Source organism: Saimiri boliviensis, chromosome 7 (genome assembly GCF_048565385.1).
Source record: "Saimiri boliviensis isolate mSaiBol1 chromosome 7, mSaiBol1.pri, whole genome shotgun sequence".
Taxonomy (NCBI): domain Eukaryota; kingdom Metazoa; phylum Chordata; class Mammalia; order Primates; family Cebidae; genus Saimiri; species Saimiri boliviensis.
In genome coordinates this window covers 22,806,730-22,813,066 of record NC_133455.1, presented here as the reverse complement: position 1 = coordinate 22,813,066, position 6,337 = coordinate 22,806,730, and positions in this window count along the sequence as shown.

Genomic DNA, 6,337 nt, shown 5'->3' with positions numbered 1-6,337 from the left:
GTTCCTTCCAGGTGGAATGAGTTGTTAGTTTTACGTAAAAATTACGTCACATCCTAAACTGCAAACTTTACTGAGGATTTACAATGAGGCAAAAGGCACCTTATAAGACTACTCGGTCAATTTGAATGCGTCCGAGAGGAACTTGTGCCTCTCAGGAGTTAAAATCTGTGGGCATGTACCAGAAATATATTAAGGGTGAGGAAAAAACGCTCCAACTGGAATGAAATATTCTAATCGGGCGCCGGGGACAGACCTAACGGCTTTTACAGTTGCGCATGCGCACCAGGCTGGCCGCCGCGCCCATCCTCAGATGTTTTGTATCAGAATCAGGCTTGTCGCCTAGGATGAACTCCGTGGTTCGAGGGGCATATTGTACCCTGTGAAATGACTCCCTGGATCCGTGGAAATAAAGGCTGGATCCAGGAATGAGCTGATAACCCTATAAACCAGCATGTGTCTGGCACAGTTAACGTTTTACAAAAGTTTCACACGAGTTGTTGGATGTTCACAAGCCAATCCATAAAGTCGAAGTTGACTTTCCCTTATCATAGGGGAAGAAACTGCCTGCTTAAATTTGTTGCTCAGGTTGTTAAATGGTTGACTTGAAATCACATCGAGTGTGGTTAAATATGTTGCATCGCAAACTCAAGCGTATCCAGGGACCAAGAAGGTAACTGAGCGAATGAGGCAAAGTCCGAATACTCTGCACAATCACCCTCTCAGACACAGCCTGTCGCTCCTTTCTTGAAGGAGACAGGCGTTTTGGTCTATATTTTGTTTTCCTTTGATTTTTACAGTAACAGATGCAAAGAAATGCTATGAAAAAAATCACAGTGTATCTTCACCAGTCAACTTTTTCAGTTCTTAAATTTTGTCACAGTCGAAGCTCTGTAGATCCTTTTCCCATCTCGTTTCCTACTCTGGTTTCCTGGATGTAACCTTCAATTTGCTTTTGGTGGGCATCTTTTTTTTTTTTTTTTTCGAGACAGAGTCTCGCTCTGTCACCAGGCACCAGGCTGGAGTGCAGTGGCGCAATCTCGGCTCATGGCAACCTCTGCCTCCTGGGTTCAAGCAGTTTTCCTGCCTCAGCCTCCTGAGTAGCTGGGACTACAGGAGCGCGCCACCACGCCCAGCTGATTCTTGTATTTTTTTTAGTAGAGATGGGGTTTCACCATGTTGGCCAGGATGGTCTCTATCTTCTGACCTCGTGATCCGCCCACCTCGGCCTCCCAAAGTGCTGGGATTACAGGCGTGAGCCACCGCGCCCGGCTGCATCATTTTTTTAACTTTTTTTTTTTTTTTTTTTTTTTTTTTATTTGGAGACAAGAGGTTCGCTCTTGTTGCCCAGGCTAGAATGCAATGGTCCAATCTTGGCTCAACGCAACCTCTGCCTCCCGGGTTCAAGCGATTCCCCTGCTTCAGCCTCCCTAGTAGCTGGGATTACAGGCATGCGCCCCCACGCCCAGCTAATTTTGTATTTTTAGTAGAGAAGAGGTTTCTCCATGTTAGTCAGGCTGGTCTCCAACTCCCTACCTCAGGTGATCCACCCGCCTCAGCCTCCCAAAGTGCTGGGATTACAGGGTGAGCCACCGTGCCTCGCCAAACTTTTTTTTTTTTTTTTTAAGATGGAGTCTCGCTCAATCATCCAGGCTGGAGAGTAGTGACGCGATCTTGGCTCACTGCAATTTTCGCCTCCCGGGTTCAAGTTCAAGAGATTCTCTTGCCTCAGCCTCCTGAGTAGCTCAGATTACAGGCATGTGCCACCAAGCCTGGCTAATTTTGCATTTTTAGTAGAGATGGGGTTTCACCATGTTGGCCAGACTGGTATTAAACTAATTTAGGGTCTGGAATTCCTCCGTGGAAGAAGCAGTGGGCTGACCTGAGGTGATCGGTCCACCTCAACCTCCCGAAGTGCTGGGATTGCCACCGCGCCCGCATTCGGCCACTTCTTCAGACTTCAGATTCTTGTGTAGCACCCCCCACACTTCCTCCCCACCCCCACATGTGAAACGAACAAAATTTGTACACTTTTCTCTTGTTAATCTTTCTGGCGTCAGTTTGTTTCTAGATCCAGCTCAAGAACCCACTAAGAGCTAAAAGAGGGGTTGGAGGTGATCTCTGGCTCCCTTGCAGCACTATACAAAAGTCTGCTATTACACTTTTACATTTGAAATGTTTCAGAATTAAAACCATATCTATGTTCACAAAAATGGAAACAATTCAAATGTTCATTGATGAACAGATAAACAAAATGTGGCATATCCATACAATGTAACACCATTAAAAAAAAAACTGAAACAACATGAATGAATCTCAGATATATGCTAAAAATAAAATTATGCCAGGCGAAAGAAGCCAGACTAGAAAACTCTACATAATCTGACTCTATTTGTATGAACTTTCCGGAAAAGACAAACTGACAGAGACACAAAGTAGATCAGTCGTTGCTCAGGGTAAAGGATGGAAATGGGAGGGTCCACAATTGGATAGGAGGGGACTTTTTGGAGGTGATGGAAGTGTTTGAAAACTGGATTGTAATGATCAATGCATTACTCTGTAAATTGGCAGCTAAAAATCTTTGACTTGTATGCATAAAATGGGGAAAGTTGATTTTACATAAATCATACTTCTACTTTGGTCGATTTTGCAACAAATAAATTGATTTTTTTTTTTTTTTTTTTTTTTTTTTCAGATGGAGTCTTGCTCTGTCACTCAGGCTGGAGTGCAGTGGTGCTATCTTGGCTCACTGCAATCTCCTCCTCCCAGGTTCAAGCAACCCTCCCACCTCAGGCTCCTGAGTAGCTGGAATTATAGGCACCCACCACCACGCCCAGCTAATTTTTGTATTTTTAGTAGAGATGGGGTTTCATCATGTTGGCCAGGCTGGTCTTGAACTCCTGACCTTAAGTGATCAGCCTACCAAGGCTCACTTGGCTTACCTTAAGTGAGCCAAGATAGCACCATTCCAGCCTGAGTGACAGAGCAAGACTCCATCTGAATTTGACATATTATATATAAAATGGTTTATAAATAATGAGCACTATATAAACATAATAAATCATGATTATGGAATATTCATTGTTAATTAGACTCTTCTCTCCCCCTTCCTCTCCTTCCAGCTTCACTGTACATTCATTTAACATGTCTATTTTGCACCTACTGTGTGCCACAAATTGTTCTAGACCATGGAGATTTAGCAGTAAACAAAACAAACAGAAATTCATCTTCTTATGGAGAAATAGCCATAGCATTTAGCAACATGGAAGTCACTGAGGATCCTGACAAGAACATTTTCAGTGGCACTTCGGTAAAGAGAAGGTGGGAGGAGACAAATGTGAGACAGTGCAGATAGATAATTTTTTATTTTATTTTATTTTTTTTTTTTGAGACAGAGTCTCACTCTGTCACCCAGGCTGGACCTGGAGTGCAACGGTGTGATCTCGGCTCACTGCAACCTCTGCCTCCCGGGTTCAAGTGATTATCCTTTCTCAGCCTCCCTAGTAGCTGGGACTACAGGTGCATGCCACCACACTCAGCTAATTTTTTTGTATTTTTAGTAGAGACAGGGTTTCACCGTATTAACCAGGATGGTCTCGATGTGCTGACCTCATGATCTGCCTGCCTCAGCCTCCTAAAATTTGAGATTACAGGCATGAGCCACCGCACCTGGCCTTTTTAAAGATGTCTTGCTCTGTTGCCCAGGCTGGAGTGCAATGGCTTGATCTCGGCTCACTGAAACCTCCGCCTCCTGGGTGCAAGCGATTCTCCCGCCTCAGCCTCCCCAGTAGCTGGGATTATAGGCATACGCCACTGTGCCCCGCTAATTTTTGTATTTTTAGTCAAAAGGGGTTTTACCATGTTAGCCAGGCTGGTCTTGAATGCCTGACCTCAGGTGATCCACCTGCTTTGGCCTCCCACAGTGTTGGGATTACAGGCATGAGGCACCTTGCCCAGCTGATAATTCTTTTGAGGAGTTTTGCTGCAGAGAAATAGTTCTCAGCCTGTGGTGGAGGCGGGGTGATGACTGTGTTCCTAGGGGACATTTGGCAATATCTGGAGACATATGAGGTGGGGTGTGGGTTGCTTCTGGTATTGGGTAGATAGATACTAGGGATGCTGCTAAACATTCTGTAATGTACAGAACAGCCCCCACAGCAAAGTGGAACAGAAATTTACATTCATGCCAGGCACAGTGGCTCACACCTATAATCCCAGCTACTTGGGAAGCTGAGGCAAAAGAATCACTTGAACCTGGGAGGTGGAAATTTCGGTGAACCAAGATCACTCCATGGCACTCCAGCCTGGGTTACAGAGGGAGACTGTAAAAAAAAAGAAAAAAAAAATTAAATTCCTATATTTAAGTAGCCAGTCCAAAATGTTGAAGTGTCAAGGTTAAGAAACCTTGCTGTAAAGGGAAGGAGGACATGAGTGGTAGCAAGTGGGTAAAAGAGGATTTTTGTTTTCAGATGGGAGAAATATCATGTTTATATACTGATGGGAATGAAGGAGAATATGTCACTGGCTAAATGGTAGAAGAAAAACTGATAATTCCCATAAAGAAATAGAGCTAAAACATTCCTGCAATACTGATAACCTCACACAAAGAATGTATGAAGCAAAAATGATTATAGAGAAAAATTTCGAGGCAAAGGAGAACCTACCTCCTTTGGAAATTTTTATTTTTATTTTTTTGAGACGGAGTTTCACTCTTGTTACCCAGGTTGGAGTGCAATGGCGCGATCTCGGCTCACCGCAACCTCCGCCTCCTGGGTTCAGGCAATTCATCTGCCTCAGCCTCCTGAGTAGCTGGGATTACAGGCACACACCACCATGCCCAGCTAACTTTTTGTATTTTTAGTAGAGACGGGGTTTCACCATGTTGACCAGGATGGTCTCGATCTCTTGACCTCGTGATCCACCCGCCTCGGCCTCCCAAAGTGCTGGGATTACAGGCTTGAGCCACTGCGCCCGGCCCTTATTTTTATTTTTGAGGCAGGGTCTCCCTCTGTTGCCCAGGCTGGAGTGCAGTGGCACAATCATACCTCAGTGTAGCCTCAACTTCCCAGGCTTAAGTGATCCTTCCACCTCAGCCTCCCAAGTAGCTGGGATTACAGGCATGCACCAACACACCAAGCTAATTAAAAAAAATTTTGTGTGTGTGTAGAGATGGGGTCTTGCTATGTTGCCCAGGCTGGTCTTAAACTCCTGGGCTCAAGCAATCCTCCTACCTTGGGCTCACAAAGTACTGATTACAGGTGTGAGCCACTGTGCCCAATTTTTATTTTTCTTTAGAGATGGGTCTTTCTCTGTCACCCAGGCTGGAATGCAGTGGCGAAATCAAACCTCACTGCAGCCTTGACCTCCTGGGCTCAGACAATCCTCCCACCTCTGCCTCCTGAGTACCTGGGACTACAGATATGCAGTACTATGCCCAGCTAATATGGAAATATTAAAATATTCACCTTGAAAATCAATTTAACCAAAGGGAGGGTAGGTTCTATGGTTAGATCCCATTAATATGATGTAATTCAGATCATACTGATTTTGTTTGGGTTTGTTTTTTCGAGACAAGGTCTGACTCTATCACCTAGACTGGAGTGCAATGGCACAGTCATGGCTCACTGCAACCTCCACCTGCTGGGCCAAGTGGTCATCCCATGTCAGCTTCCCAAGAAGCTGGGAATACAGGTGCCTGCCACCACACCTGGCTAATTTTTTTTTGGTAGAGATAGGGTTTCACCATATTGCCCAGGCTGGTCTTGAACTCCTGAGGTCAAGGGATCCACCGATCTTGGCCTCCCAAAATGCTGGGATTAAAGGCATGACCTACCATGCTTGGCCAGATCATACTGATTTTAACAATATTCAAAGGGCATGTATGGTGTTTAAACAACTAGGGGCATACAGGAGATATGTCCCAGGGGACTAGGCCTCCTCTTCCTCATGGAGTCATATTCAGAAAAGATAATTTTGGAGCTGGAGGGCATGTTAGAGGTTATCTTCATTTTATGTGAGGAAATGGAAGTCCTGGGATGGTAATTGGCTGTGAATCGTTAGGTCAGCCACGTAACAGATGCAGAATGACGTGGATACCGTGGAGTGTTGAGTCAACCACATTGGAGGAACAATTTATAAATATAAATGTTCTGCTCCACTTAAGTTCATCTCTAAACGACCAGCAGCCTCCTAAGAATGAAAATCTTTCCCAGATGCATTAGACATCTTAGATCTGTCTTCTGTACAAGGGGAAAAGCATAACACTTTTTCTTAGATCTGTCTTCTGTACAAGGGGAAAAGCATAACACTTATAAATTGCTCTAAGGGAAACATTACTTAA